General features: G+C 50.9%; 1 protein-coding gene across 1 annotated transcript in view; it reads left to right on the plus strand.

Moving 5' to 3' along the window:
* Positions 1-9,114: 9,114 nt before the first annotated feature.
* Positions 9,115-15,969, plus strand: part of LOC119929852 (fibronectin type-III domain-containing protein 3A-like) — a 39,847-nt gene continuing 32,992 nt past the window's right edge. Inside the window, exon 1 of the mRNA XM_038748187.1 lies at positions 9,115-9,125. The gene's annotated coding sequence lies outside the window, so the exon portion shown is untranslated. The remainder of the gene's footprint in view (positions 9,126-15,969) is intronic.

The raw sequence follows: 15,969 nt of genomic DNA on the forward strand, positions 1-15,969 counted from the left end.
CTCCAGTGGTTGCCAATCCACCTCCACATCAAACAGAAACTCCTTACCATAGACTTTAAAACGCTCAATCACCTTGTCCCCACTTACCTTACCTCCCTGATTTCTTACTACAACCCAGCCAATCAATCAATCATATTTATTGAATGTTTACTGTGTGCAGGGCACTATACTAAACCTTTGGGAGAAGGCCAACACAACAATATAACAGACACATTCCCTGCCCACCACAAGCTTACCACGCACTTCACTCAATCAATCAATTGTATTTCTACACTCACTCCCTTGGTGACCTCATTCGCTCCCATGGCTTCAACTATCATCTTTACGCTGATGACACCCAAATCTACATCTCTGCCCCTGCTCTCTCCCCCTCCCTCCAGGCTCGCATCTCCTCCTGCCTTCAGGACATCTCCATCTGGATGTCTGCCCGCCATCTAAAACTCAACATGTCCAAGACTGAACTCCTTGTCTTCCCTCCCAAACCCTGCCCTCTCCCTGACTTTCCCATCACTGTTGACGGCACTACCATCCTTCCCATCTCACAAGCCCGCAACCTTGGTGTCATCCTCAACTCCGCTCTCTCGTTCACCCCTCACATCCAAGCCGTCACCGAAACCTGCCGGTCTCAGCTCCGCAACATTGCCAAGGTCCGCCCTTTCCTCTCCATCCCAACCGCTACCCTGCTCGTTCAAGCTCTCATCCTATCCCGTCTGGACTACTGTATCAGCCTCCTCTCCGATCTCCCATCCTCTTGTCTCTCCCCACTTCAATCCATACTTCATGCCGCTGCCCGGATTGTCTTTGTCCAGAAACGCTCTGGGCATGTTACTCCCCTCCTCAAATGCCACGCCTCTCCTCCACTCCACCACTCCTCCACTCCACTCCTCTAATGCCAATTTACTCACTACCTCAGTCTCAGCTATCTCGCCAGTGAACTCTCACCCACGTCCTGCCACTGGCTTGGAACACCCTCCCTCATCATATCAAACTGATGATCACTCTCCCCAACTTCAAAGCCTTATTAAAAGTGCATTTAACAATAATAATAATAATAATGGCATTTGTTAAGTGCTTACTATGTGCAAAGCACTGTTCTAAGAGCTGGGGAGGATACAAGATGATCAAGTTGTCCCACGTGGGGCTCACAGTCTTAATCCCCATTTTACAAACGAGGTAACTGAGGCACAGGGAAGCTAAGTGACTTGCCCAAGGTCACACTGCTGACAATTGGCGGAGCTGGGATTTGAACCCATGACCTCTGACTCCCAAGCTCGTGCTCTTTCCACTGAGCCACACTGCATTTCCTCCAAGAGGTCTTCCCCTACTAAGCCCTCATTTCCTTTTCTCCCACTCCCTTCTGGGTGGACTTTGCACTTTCACCTCTAAACTATAAGTTTGTTGTGGGCAGGGAATGTGTCTTTTATAATATCATTATATTGTACTCATCCAAGTGCTTAGAACAGTGCTCTGCACACAGTAAGCACTTTATAAATATGATTGACTAACTGACTGAATGCCTTATTTGGTTTTGCACCCTTTATTCACCCCTCCCTCAGCCTCAGAGCACTTATGGATATATCCAAAATTAATTTATTTATATTAATGTCTATAACCCCTCCAGACTGTACGCTCACTGTGGGCAGGGAACATGTCTTCCAAGATTGTTATATCGTTCTCTCCCAAGTGCTTATTACAGTGCAATACACACACAGTAGTTGCTGTATAAATACCATTGAGTGATTGATTGAAAGGGCAAGAGACAGCATGGAAGAATTGTGTGACCTTGGGCAAGTTGCACAAACCTGTTCTCCCTTCCCCTTTGACTGTGAGCCCCATGTAGGACAAGGGCTGTATCAGTCAATGAATCATATTTATTGAGCATTTACTGTTTGCAGAGCACTGTACCAAGAGCTGGGAGAGTACAACATAACATAGTAGACATATATCTGATCTGCTTCCATTTGTTTCTAATCCCAGTACATTCATTCAAGCGCTTAGTACAGTGTTCTGCACATGGTAAGCGCTCAATAAATACGATTGATTCATTCATTCAATTGTATTTATTGAGCACTTACTGTGTGCAGAGCACTGTACTAAGCACTTGGGAGGTACAAGTTGGCAACATATAGAGACGGTCCCTACCCAACAGTGGGCTCACAGTCTAGAAGGGGGAGACAGGCAACAAAACAAAACATATTAACAAAATAAAATAGAATATGTACAAGTAAAATAGAGTAACAAATATGTACAAACATATATGCATATATACAGGTGCTGTGGGGAGGGGAAGGAGGTAAGGCAGGGGGGATGGGGAGGGGGGGACAGGGAGAGGAAGGAGGGGGCTGGTAAGCGGCTACCAAATAGCACAATTATTATTATTCTGGAGGTCAAATATGGGGGTGAGGGGAAGCAGTGGTCTGTGGGGGACATGGGGAATGGACAGGAGACAAGCAGCAGGCAGTCCACAGCCCTATATGAGTACCCCAGGGTGAGAAGGAGAGGGATATAACACTAGTCTAGGAGGCTGAGAGGGTGGGTGCAGGAAGAGGGTGGATAGGAAAGACCTTAGGGAAGGGCTGTCTGATAGAAGAAGGAAAGAAGAAACAATAACCATAATTAATTAATTTTTCATTCAATCATATTTATTGAGTGCTTACTATGTGCAGAGCACTGTACTAAGCCCTTGGAAGAGCACAACAATAATAATAATCATAATAATGGCATTTGTTAAGTGCTTACTATGTGCAAAGCACTGTTCTAGGTGCTGGGGAGGATACAAGGTGATCTGGTTATTCCATGTGGGGCTCACAGTCTTAATTCCCATTTTATAGATGAGGGAACTGAGGCTCAGAGAAGTTAAGTGACTTGCCCAAGTCACACAGCTGACATGTGGGGGAGGCAGGATTTGAACCCATGACCTCTGACTCCCAAGCCCGTACTCTTTCCACTGAGCCACGCTGCTTCTCTAATATACAGACACATTCCCTGCCCATAATGAGCTTACAGTCTGGGGGTGGGGAGAGATAGACATTAATATAAATAAATTACAGATATGTACATGTGTTGTATACATAAAAAATTGAATTTTTTATTTTCCCAAAGCAGTTTCACATGACACGTCTCACATTGTCCTCACAACATCCTCATGAGGTAGGAAGAGGCAGGTAGTAGTTTATATCATTTTCCAGATGAGGTCCACAGAGGTTCAGTGGCTTGCCCAAGGTCACACATCCCAGACCAATCAGTGCTATTTATTGCATGCTTATTATGTGCAGAGCTCTGTACTAAGCACTCAGCAGAGTACAATACAACAGAATTGTTAAGTTCCCTGCCAAAGGGAACTTAGAATTCAGTTCATTCATTCAATCATATTTATTGAGCACTCGCTGTGTGCAGAGCACTGTACTAAGTGCTTGGAAAGTACAATTTGGCAACAGATAGAGACAATCCCTACCCAACAACGGGCTCACAGTCTAGAAGGGGGAGACAGACAACAAAACGAAACAAGTAGACAGTCATCAATAGCATCAAAATAAATAGAATTATAGATGGGTATGGACCGTCTCTATATGTTGCCGACTTGTACGTCCCAAATGCTTAGTACAGTGCTCTGCATGCAGTAAGCACTCAATAAATATGTTTGAATGATTGAATGAATGGATATATACACAACATTAATAAAATAGATAGAATAATAAATATGTACACTCCTAGACCCCTGCTTTTTCCTCTAGAGCTGCTGTCCTTCTGGAGGGCTTCGCTGGGCCCACCCTCTGCTCTTCCTCCTACCTCAGTTACAATAATGATTAAATGGTTGCAGGGCCCTAGGATAGGCACAGGGTATTCAGAACAGTCACGGTTCCTGCTGGACAAGTGACTCACAAATTTCCAGGCACAGCAGTTGGGTGGATCTCAGGGACATTCCCTCCGATTGGGGCAGAATTACGGAAGGCTTCCAGGAGGCAGCCTGGCCTAGTGGAAAGAACACGGGCCTCGGAGTCAGAAGGTCATGGGTTCTAATCCCAGCTCTGCCACGTGTCTGCTGTGTGACCCTGGCAAATCACTTTTCTGGGCCTCAACTGCCTCATCTGTAAAATGGGGATCGAGACTGTGGGGCAGGGACGGGGTCCAACCCGATTTGCTTGTGTCCACCCCAGTGCTTAGTACAGTGGCTGGCACGTAGTAAGCACACAAACACCACACCTATTATTTATTATAAGAAGGAACTGGGTTATCTGTGCCTCAGTTACTTTGTCTGTAAAATGGGGATTGAGTGGTGAGTCCCATGTAAGACAGGGACTGAGTCCAACCTGATCGCCTTGTATCCACCCCAGCACTTAATGCAATGACTGAAACATAGTAAGCAGTTAACAAATACCATTTAAAAAAAAATTGAGCAGGCCGGGAATCATCATCAATCGTATTTATTGAGTGCTTACTATGTGCAGAGCACTGTACTAAGCGCTTGGGAAGTACAAATTGGCAACATACAGAGACAGTCCCTACCCAACAGTGGGCTCACAGTCTAAAAGGTTTCAGGGAATGGTTTCAGGGAAGCAGCGTGGCTTAGTGGAAAGAGCACGGGCTTGGGAGTCAGAGGTCATGGGTTCTAATCCCCGCTCTGCTGCTTGTCAGCTGTGTGACCTTGGGCAAGTCACTTAACTTCTCCGTCCCTCAGTTACCTCGTCTGTAAAATGGGGATGAAGACTGTGAGCCCTACGTGGGACAACAACTTGATGACCTTGTATCTACCCCAGTGCTTAGAACAGTGTTTAACAAATACCAACATTATGATGATTTTTCCACACCATTTCGGGGTTACCCAATTCCCATTCCGGGCAGCCCGGCCTCAGCCAAAGGAGCTGCAACAGCTGGAAGTGGCAGCAGCTGGAAGCAGGCCTGGGGCCCGGCCTGGGAAGTGGGGTGGGATCATGCCCCGGCCCGGCCAGTGATTTCCCCGGCCGGACACCCTCCCCGCAGGGATGGACAGGAGCTGGAAGGCTGCTGCCTGCCCACTCACTCACTCACTCACTTTCCCCCCTCCACTTCGCCTCCCTCAAACTGAGGACTGCGGGCGTAGGCTGCCCCTCAGCATTCATTCATTCAATCATATTTATTGAGCGCCGCACTGTACTCAGCGCTTGGGAAGTACAAATCGGCAACATATAGAGACGGCCCCTACCCAACAACGGGCTCACAGTCATTCATTCATTCAATCATATTTATGAGAAGCAGCGTGGCTCAGTGGAAAGAGCACAGGCTTTGGAGTCAGAGGTCCTGGTTTCAAATCCTGCTCCACCAATTGTCAGCTGTGTGACTTTGGGCAAGTCGCTTAACCTCTCTGGGCCTCAGTTACCTCCTTTGTAAAATGGGGATTATGACTGTAAGCCACCCGTGGGACAACCTGATCACCTTGTAACTTCCCCAGCGCTTAGAACAGTGCTTCGTACAAAGCAAGTGCTTAATAAATGCCATCATTATTATTATTGAGCACTCACTGTGTACAGAGCACTGTATTAAGCACTTGGGAAGTACAAATCAGCAACAGATAGAGACGGTCCTTACCCAACAACGGGCTCACAGTCTACAAGGGGGGAGACAGGTAACAGAACAAGTAGACAGATGTCAGTACCATCAGAACAGAAATAATTATAGCTATATACAACTCCTTAATAAAATAGAGTACTAAATATGTACAAATAAAATAGGGTAATAAGTATGTAATAATAATATTCTCTAGACTATGTGTAGAATTTGTGTACAAATATACACAAGTGTAGCGAGCAGGGGAAGAGGGTAGGGCAGAGGGAAGCAGAGTGGCTCAGTGGAAAGAGCATGGGCTTGGGAGTCAGAGGTCATGGGTTCAAATCCCTGCTCTGCCACTTCATTCATTCATTCATTCAATCGAATTTATTGAGGATTACTGTGTGCAGAGCACTGTACTAAGCGCTTGGGAAGTACAAGTTGGCAACATATAGAGACAGTTCCTACCCAACAACAGACTCACAGACTACAAGGGGGAGACAGACAACAAAACAAAACATGTGGACGGGTGTCAAGTCGTTACAACAAATGGAATTAAAGCTAAATGTGCATCAATAACAAAATAAATAGAATAGTAACTATGTACAAGTAAAATGAATAGAGTAATAAATCTGTACAAACATATATACAGGTGCTGTGGGGCGGGGAAGGAGGTAGGGCTGGGGGGATGGGGAAGAGGAGAGGAAAAAGGGGGCTCAGTGTGGGAAGGCCTCTTGGAGGAGGTGAGCTCTCAGTAGGGCTTTGAAGGGAGGAAGAGAGCTAGCTTGGCGGATGTGCGGAGGAAGGGCATTTCAGGCCAGGAGAAGGACGTGCCAAGGAGAAGAAGTGCCAAGTTGTACTTCCCAAGTGCTTAGTACAGTGCTCTGCACACAGTAAGTGCTCAATAAATACAATTGATGATGATGATGATGATGATGATGACGTGGGCTGGGGGATGATGGTGGGACAGGCGAGAACGAGATACAGTGATGAGTTTAGTGGCAGAGGAGCGGAGGGTGCGGGCTGGGCTGGAGAAGGAGAGAAGGGAGGTGAGGTAGGAGGGAGCGAGGGGATGGACAGCCTTGAAGCACTTGTCAGCTGTGTGACTTTGGGCAAGTCAATTAATTTCTCTGCGCCTGTTACCTCATCTGTAAAATGGGGATTAGGATTGTAAGAATAATAATAATAATAATGATGATGGTATTTGTTAAGCACTTACTATGTGCAAAGCACTGCTCTAAGCGCTGGGGGGATACAAGGTGATCAGGTTGTCCCACGTGGGGCTCACAATCTTAATCCCCATTTTCCAGATGAGGGAACTGAGGCCCAGAGAAGTGAAGTGACTTGCCCAAAGTCACACAGCTGACAATTGGCGGAGCCGGGATTTGAACCCATGACCTCTGACTCCAAACCCCGGGCTCTTTCCACCGAGCCATGCTGCTTCTCAAAGCCCCAGCTGGGACAACTTGATCACCTTGTATCCTCCCCAGTGCTTAGCACAGAGTAAGCGCTTAACAAATACCATTATTATTAATGGGGCGATGCAGAGGAAAAGGGGGGAGGGAGGACCGACTCCTCACCAACTTTCATTGCCTCGCGCCTGAGGTGGGCGCGACATCCGCCAAGCTTGCTCTCTTCTTCCCTTCAAGGCCCTACTGAGAGCTCACCTCCTCCAGGAGGCCTTCCCACACTGAGCCCCCTCCTTCCCCCTCTCCATCCCCCTCCCACAGCACCTGTATATATGTTTGTACGTATTTATTACTCTATTTATTTATTTTACTTGTACATATTCTATTTATTTTATTAATATGTTTTGTTTTGTTGTCTGTCTACCCCTTCTAGACCGTGATCCCACTGTTGGGTAGGGACCGTCTCTATATGTTGCCAACCTGTCCTTCCCAAGAGCTTAGTACAGTGCTCTGCACACAGTAAGTGCTCAATAAATACGATTGAATGAATGAATGAAAAGGTGGGGGTGGGCTGTGAGCCCGCTGATGGGCAGGGACCGTCTCTACATGTTGCCAACTTGTACTTCCCAAGCGGTTAGCACAGTGTTCTGCACACAGTAAGCGCTCAATAAATACGACTGAGTGAATGAATGAATGAATGAATGAATGAATGAAAAGGTTGGGGTGGGCTGTGAGCCCGCTGTTGGGCAGGGACCGTCTCTATATGTTGCCAACTTGTACCTCCCAAGCGGTTAGCACAGTGCTCTGCGCACAGTAAGCGCTCAATAAATACGACTGATTGATTGATTGTACTTCCCAACTGGTTAGCATAGTGTTCTGCACACAGTAAGCGCTCAATAAATACGATTGAATGAATGAATGAATGAATGAAAAGGTTGGGGTGGGCTGTGAGCCCACTGTTGGGTAGGGACCGTCTCTATATGTTGCCAACCTGTCCTTCCCAAGCGCTTAGTCCAGTGCTCTGCACATAGTAAGCGCTCAATAAATGCGATTGAATGAATGAATGAATGAAAAGGTGGGGGTGGGCTGTGAGCCCGCTGTTGGGCAGGGACCGTCTCTGTATGTTGCCAACTTGTATTCCCAAGCGGTTAGTACAGTGCTCTGCACACAGTAAGTGCTCAATAGATACGACTGAATGAATGAATGAATGAATGAATGAATGACAAGGTGGGGGTGGGCTGTGAGCCCCCTGTTGGGCAGGGACCGTCTCTCTATGTTGCCAACTTGTACTTCCCAAGGGCTTACTACAGTGCTCTGCACACAGTAAGCGCTCAATAAATACGACTGATTGATTGATTGTACTTCCCAACTGGTTAGCATAGTGTTCTGCACACAGTAAGCGCTCAATAAATACGATTGAATGAATGAATGAATGAATGAATGAATGAAAAGGTGGGGGTGGGCTGTGAGCCCGCTGTTGGGCAGGGCCCGTCTCTATATGTTGCCAACCTGTCCTTCCCAAGCGCTTAGCACAGTGCTCTGCACACAGTAAGCGCTCAATAAATACGATTGAATGAATGAATGAAAAGGTGGGGGTGGGCTGTGAGCCCCCTGTTGGGCAGGGACCGTCTCTGTATGTTGCCAACTTGTACTTCCCAAGCGCTTAGCACAGTGCTCTGCACACAGTAAGCGCTCAATAAATACGATTGAATGAATGAAAAGGTGGGGGTAATGTAATAATGGCATTTGTTAAGCGCTTACTATGTGCAAAGCACTGTTCTAAGCGCTGGGGGGGGGATACAAGGTGATCAGGTTGTCCCACGTGGGGCTCACAGTCTTCACCCCCATTTTACAGATGAGGGAACTGAGGCTCAGAGCAGTGAAGTGACTTGCCCAAGGTCACACAGCAGGTATGCGGCAGAGCCGGGATTCGAACCCATGACCTCTGACTCCCAAGCCGGGGCTCTTTCCGCTGAGCCACGCTGCTTCTCACAGTGAGCGCTCAATAGGTCCGACCGAACGAAGGAGGGAGAGACGGGCCGCCTCTTTTCGTCTCCTCAGCGGCCGGCAGGGCGCATGCGCGCTGGCCGCATTCCATCATGGCGGGGCCGGCCGGGCGCTGACGGGGCTGAGGAGAACGAGCCTGAGGAGGAGGAGGGAGGAGGGCTGCGCGGCGGCGGCGGCGGCGGCCAGGTGACTGTCGCCTTTGCCCCCTTCCTCCCTCCCTCCATCCCTCTGGCGACCGGCGGGGGCTGCCCGGGAGGCCGGGGCGCCGAGGAGCGGCCCAATCGGTCGGCGGGTGGGTTTCCCGGAGGGGAAGGCTATGGAGGGAGGGGGCGGGAGAGGCAAGCGGGCCGACGACGGGGGCCGCACCGGCTGGTGGTGCTGGTGCCGGTGGTGGTGCCGCCGCCGGTGGTGGTGCCCCCGTCCCCGCTTGCTTTTCCCCCGTCCCAGGGCCTCCTCCCCCCCGCCGCCTGGGCCGCCGCCCGGCAGTGCCACGTAGACTTGAGGCTGCGGCCGCTTCTCGGGAATCCACGGCGCCTCAGGCTCAGCCTTCTGGCGGGTTGGCGCCGTCTTCCTCCTCTTCCATCCCTTCCCAGTTCTTCTGTTCTCCCAACCCCTTCCCAGTCCTCTGCTTCTCCACAACCCCTTCCTCACTCTTCTGTTCCCCTAATCCTTTCCTAGTCCCTTCCCAGCTCTCCTGTGCCCCCAACCCCTTCCCAGTCCTCTGGTTCTCCACATTCCCTTCCCAACTCTCCTGTTCCCCCAACCCTTCCCGGTCCTCTGCTTCCCCACAACCCCTTCCTCATTCTTCTGTTTCCCCAACCCTTTCCCAATCCTGTGCCCCCAACCCCTTCCCAGTCCTCTGGTTCTCCACATTCCCTTCCCAACTCTCCTGTTCCCCCAACCCTTCCCAGCCCTCTGCTTCTCCACAACCCCTTCCTCACTCTTCTGTTCCCCCAATCCTTTCCCAGTCTCTTCCCAGCTCTCCAGTTCCCCCTTCCCCTTCCCAGTCCTTTGGTTCTCCACATTCCCTTCCCAGCTCTCCTGTTCCCCCAACCCCTTCCCAGCCCTCTGCTTCTCCACAACCCCTTCCCCACTCTTCTGTTCCCCCAATCCCTTCCCAGCTCGCCTGTTACCCCAACCCCTTCCCAGTCCTCTGGTTCTCCACATTCCCTTCCCCGCTCTCCTGTTCCCCCAACCCCTTCCCAGTCCTCTAGTTCTCCCCAATCCCTTCCCCACTCTGCTGTTCCCCCAACCCCTTCACAGCCCTCTGCTTCTCCACAATCCCTTCCCCACTCTGCTGTTCCCCCAACCCCTTCCCAGCCCTCTGCTTCTCCACAATCCCTTCCCCACTCTCCTGTTCCCCCAACCCCTTCACAGCCCTCTGCTTCTCCACAATCCCTTCCCCACTCTCCTGTTCCCCCAACGCTTTCTCAATCCCTTCCCAGCTTTCCTGTACCCCCAACCCCTTCCCAGTCCTGTGGTTCTCCCCAATCCCTTCCCCACTCTCCTGTTCCCCCAACCCCTTCCCAGTCCTCTAGTTCTCCCCAATCCCTTCCCCGCTCTCCTGTTCCCCCAACCCCTTCACAGCCCTCTGCTTCTCCACAATCCCTTCCCCACTCTCCTGTTCCCCCAACCCTTTCCCAGTCCCTTCCCAGCTCTCCTGTTCCCCCAACCCCTTCCCAGTCCCTTCCCAGCTCTCCTGTTCCCCCAACCCCTTCCCAGTCCTCCGCTTCTCCCCAATCCGTTCCCAATCCCTTCCCAGCTCTCCTGTTCCCCCAACCCCTTCCCAGTCCTCTTGTTCTCCCCAATCCTTTCCCAGACCTCCTATTTCCCCCAGTCATTCATTCATTCTGTCGTACTTATTGAGTGCTTACTGTGTGCAGAGCACTGTGCTAAGTGCTCCTTCCCCGTCTTCTGATTCCCCCCACCCCTTCCCAGTCCTCCTGTTCCCTCCACCCCTTCCCAGTCCTCCTGCCCCACCCCTTCCCAGTCCTCCTGTTACCCCCACCCCTTCCCAGTCCTCCTGTTCTCCCCACCCCTTCCCAGTCCTCCTGTTCTCCCCACCCCTTCCCAGTCCTCCTGTCCCCCCACCCCTTCCTAGACCTCCTTTCCCACCCATCCCTCCTCTTCTCCCATCCCCCTGCCCCCTACCCCTCTTCTTCCCTCATTCCATCTAGATTGTAAGCTCCTTTTGGGTAGGTAATGTGCCTGTCGTCTCGGTTGTACTGTACTCTCCCAAGTGCTTAGTACAGTGCTTTGCCCATAGTAAGTGTTCATTAAATACCAGCAAAGATGATCCCCCCCATCCTAGTCCTCCTACCCCCATCCAATCAGTTGTATTTGTTGAGGGCTTAGCGTGTCCAGAGCACTGTACTAAACCCCTGGGCAAGTACTATATCTGTAGTTTATTTATATTCATGTCTGTCTCACCCTCTAGATTGTAAGTTCATTGTGGGCGGGAAATGTATCTGTTTGTTGTATTCATTCATTCAATCGTATTTATTGAGCGCTTCCTGAGTGCAGAGCACTGTACTAAGTGCTTGGGAAGTACAAGTTGGCAACATATAGAGACGGTCCCTACCCAACAGCGGACTCAATGTCTAGAAAGCACTTAGTACTGTGCTCTGCACACAATAAGCACTTGATACATATGATGGAATGAATGAATACAATATATCAAAGTTGGTAGACACGTTCCTGGCAGAATGGTGCCATACTCCCCTTCCATCCCCACCAGTCTCTTCCTCCTTCCCCATCTCCTCAATACTCCTCCACCCCTCAGTCCTCTTCCCTTCATCCCGCGGTCCTCCCCCTCCATCCCTGCCAGTCCTCCCCATTGTCTCCTCTGTCCTCTCCCTTTCTCCCACCTTGGTCCCCCTCCCAGCCCCTTCAGTTCTCCTCCTCCCCAACCTCCTGGGAAAACCTGGCTCCTCACTTCCATCCTGACAGGGATCGGTGGCCAATACCTGCCAGTGGGGACGGGGTGGCCCCAGATGGCTTCTTCCTTGTGCCTTCTCCCCACCCGGTTCAGGCAGCAGAAGTCAATCAGCAAATCAGTTGTACTTATTGAGCGCTTACTTGGTGTAGAACACTGTATTAAGCACGTACTAAGGACTTCGGCACTGTGGAATTCAGGTAATTTGCAGGAGGCGCTGGGATGGTGATGGCCAGGGCTCCCAGACCCCTGAGCCCACTTTTGGAGACCCAGCTGCTCCCTTTCCTTCTCCCAATCCACTGGGGATCCTGAGCGTGGTCCCTGTGCCATCTGTGTGATAGCTGACCCCGGGAGTGCTCATCTCCTATGTTTCCGGGGGCTCCACCACCCCCACGGCTCATTTGGGTTGAGAAAGAGTATCTGTTGTCTGTCAGATGGCGAAACCCAGACTTGGCCTGCCAAGGTCCCGTGTCCCACCTGCGGCGGCCTCAGTGTCTCCAGCCGCTCCCCGGCTTGGGCACGCACCCTCTCCCGGGCTTCTGGGAAGCCCCTTCCTGGGACGGGAAGATTAGAGTCGCGAAAGGGGAGTGGGGAGTTGGGGGATGGACTTTGTCAACCTGTCTAGAAATGGTTTCACTGTCGTTTTTATTACCAGGCTACTGAATAGGTGCCTTGTGTAGAGTGTCTTACAGTTCTCTGGAGCAAGCTCTTACAAGCGGGTCACTGCAGGGTAGGCGCAGTACTGTTGCAACAAGTTTTTCCTTCGCAGTTGGCCTGAAGAGAGCAGGCAAGATCTTGGCAGTGACACAGGAAAATGTGTTTTTTGAAGAGCTTTTATTAAAAAATAGTCAAATATTCCCATATGGCATCTTTTATTCAGAACTGAGACGCTTCTAGAATTTCAAATGAGCTGAAAGCAGAGGCTGAGGGGTTAAGGCATTTAGTGGAGTCATTCGTAATTTTCACGTCGTTGGAGAAAGCATATCCTCCTCTTGCTGGTGCAGAAAGCTGCCCCTGGTTGGGCCTTGCCTCTGGGTGCCCATGGTCAGGTTTGACAGTTCACTGGACCTTCCAACACTCGCTTTTGGGAAGGGCGTTTGTCCTTGGCTGGCCTGGGGTCGACATCCGACCCAGAGGCCTCCGAAAGTGCCTGGTGAGCTAGCCCTTTAGGGGACCCTCGGGGTTTGCTTCTTGCACCCCAGCTTCCCCCTGTTTACTCAGGGGTCAGAGCTGCTGGGGCCACAACCCCTGGGTGGCCTGACCGCCCCAGAGACAAGGGTCTGGCAGTGTTTTCAGTGGCTTAGCTGGGTGAGCGGGACCCACGCCTGAGCAGAGATGCTGTCGTGACAACTCAGAGGAGTTGGAGAGCCTGCAGGACAGTCACTTCATTCAGTCATATTTATTGTGTGCTTGCTGTGTGCAGAGCACTGTACAACAATAAACAGACACATTCCCTGCCCTCAATGAGCTTGCAGAGACGGGGCCTGATTACGTGGTGGCCTGACTCTGGGCACTCCCATGTGCTGCTCCTGGGGTCCTGGCATCCCAGAAGGATGCTGACAGTTCCTGTGGCCAGCTCAGCACTGGAGGAGGCCTCTGAACAGAAGCTGTTGGAGGGGAGACTGGCTGCACTGTGTGGGGACCGCCTCCTTCCCTCAACCAGCCTCTTGCTCAGTGAATGAACCCCGTGAAAAACCAAGTCCCCGAAACACCTCGCAGCCTGGTCCCAACAGTCAGCGGCGGCCCAGAGACATGAGGGGAGGAGGGGGTGGGAGATGAGACGGAGGGTCACCCAAGGGCCAGCTGGGTGTCGCCTGGGGCTGATCGGGACACTGAATTGGGGAGTGTGAGTGCCACTCAAGGGAGCACGTCTTGATAATAATAATTATGCTATTTGTTGAGTGCTTACTATGTGCAAGGCACTGTACTAAGCATTGGGGTGGATACAAGCAAATCGGGTTGGACACAGTCCCTGTCCCACAGGGGGCTCACAGTCTCAATCCCCATTTTACCGATGAGGTAACTGAGGCACAGAGAAGTTAAGTGAGTTGCTCAAGGACTTACAGCAGACGAGTGGCGGAGCCGAGAGTAGAGCCCATGATCTCCTGCCCACCCTCTAAGGTGATCTGACGATCTTCCTCCAGCCACGGCATCCTCTGCCCAAAGATCAGCCTGGTTGCTTTATTCCCATTTTGGGCACCCTTGCAGTCTCCGCTTTGGGGTCATTCCCTTCCGTTGCCCAGGCCGGGTGACTCTGGAGGGGCCCCGTCCTTGAGCCGGAGTGTTGGCAGCTCTTCCCATTCACTCCATTCTTGTTGGCTTCCTCTTGAGGTCTGCAAAAGGGGCTGGACTTTCTTTAGATCAGATCACCTCCCTGCTGCTTGGAAATTCTGAAGCCTAAGCAATCACAGCCCTGCCTTTAGCAGAAGACTTTTTCCCTCCTGCTTTTGTACCTATCTCGGAGCCGGAGGTGGCTACCTGTAGCAGGGTTAAAGGTGGTTGTTTTTCTCCGCTATCACTGCTGCAAGCCAGCCTTCGCTAGGGAGTAAGTACACACACTGGACCCTTTATTACATTCCTGAGAAACTTATTGCCAAACCACTGGGCAATCGATTGTTGTCTTACTGCGTGCTCCCCGTCTCGGGGCTGGTCAGTGCAGGCAGAGGGACTCGAGGGCCCCAAGCCCACATTTAGCTTTTATATGTTTGTACATATTTATTACTCTATTTATTTATTTATTTTACATGTACCTATCTATTCTATTTATTTTATTTTGTTAGTATGTTTGGTTTTGTTCTCTATCTTCCCCTTCTAGACTGTGAGCCCGCTGTTGGGTAGGGACTGTCTCTATATGTTGCCAGCTTGTACTTCCCAAGCGCTTAGTACAGTGCTCTGCACACAGTAAGCGCTCAATAAATACGATTGATTGATTGATATGGAAACTTCCCGTGACTTTTGTCCATCCAGAATAGGTTTTATCAGGAAAATATGACCCAGTTTTCTTTTTCCTGTGTTGTCTGTCAGCACAGTCCCCACCCGCACAAAACTTTTGTGTGCACTTAGTGACGGGTGGTACCTCTGCCCGCCTTCTCGCTCACTGCACTCCGTGCCCTGGCAGGAGCATGACAGGAAGGGGCGGGAAAGCCCTTGTGCCGCAGGGCAACCCACCAGCTCTAGAATCAACTCATCCACATGAGGTTGCCGTCCTGGGCCGGTCAGTGGGTAGGATTTACTGAGCATCTACTGTGCAGGACACTATTGAGCATTTGGGAGACTCTACTAGAGTGAATAGACATGGTCCCCAGCCTCAGGAAGCTTCCAGTGTAGTAGGGGAGTCAGAGGATCCTTTTATCGTGCTTATCATAATGGATAGTTTAATATCACTGACTTGATGAGAAAGCTTTTTTCTTCAGAGGAGGGGATCAGCTCTTTTCCAACTCAGTGAGGTGTAGGGTGTTTGGATTTCTTTAACACACTTCACCTTGGACGTGACGAGGACTTAGAGTCATTTTTCCATTTGAGTTGTCTCTGAGGTATGCTGAGCTGTGACCCCTGAGCATAGCAGAAAGGGCGGGTCATTGAATCACTACGGTCTCTGGCCCCCTAGGGACCCTCTGTCAAAATGGGGGGTGCTGACCACAGAAACAGGATCAGGATAATGGGGCAGATACAACCAAACGGGCAGGCCGCGGCCTAGACAGGTGGTCAGTCAACGCGAAGCTGAGTCCCTGGTGGAAGGAGCCATTCTCGGACTGCTTCTTGTTCTTGCCGGACCAGAGTGGACATTGTCCCAGCACTCACAGTCTCCTGGAAGAGCCCCGGGACTCAGGTTGGGGGAGTCCAAGGGGGGAACAGCACCACAGGGCTACAGAGGCAGGCCATCTTCCCCCTCCGCACCTTCCCCGGATTGTGGCTGATGGGGGCGGACTGTGGGTACAATTCCCGCTCCCACCCACCACTCGGGCTCCTAAACTTTTCCAGGTCACTGAGTCCAAACGTATATGGCTTGGAATGACCAAGACCTCTCCCTCCCTGCCTGGATGCGTGTCTTTTCAAGTGCCAACTTGTACTTCCCAAGCGCTTAGTGCAGTGCTC

The sequence above is a fragment of the Tachyglossus aculeatus genome, chromosome 6 (genome assembly GCF_015852505.1).
Source record: "Tachyglossus aculeatus isolate mTacAcu1 chromosome 6, mTacAcu1.pri, whole genome shotgun sequence".
In the NCBI taxonomy this organism is placed as follows: Eukaryota; Metazoa; Chordata; class Mammalia; order Monotremata; family Tachyglossidae; genus Tachyglossus; species Tachyglossus aculeatus.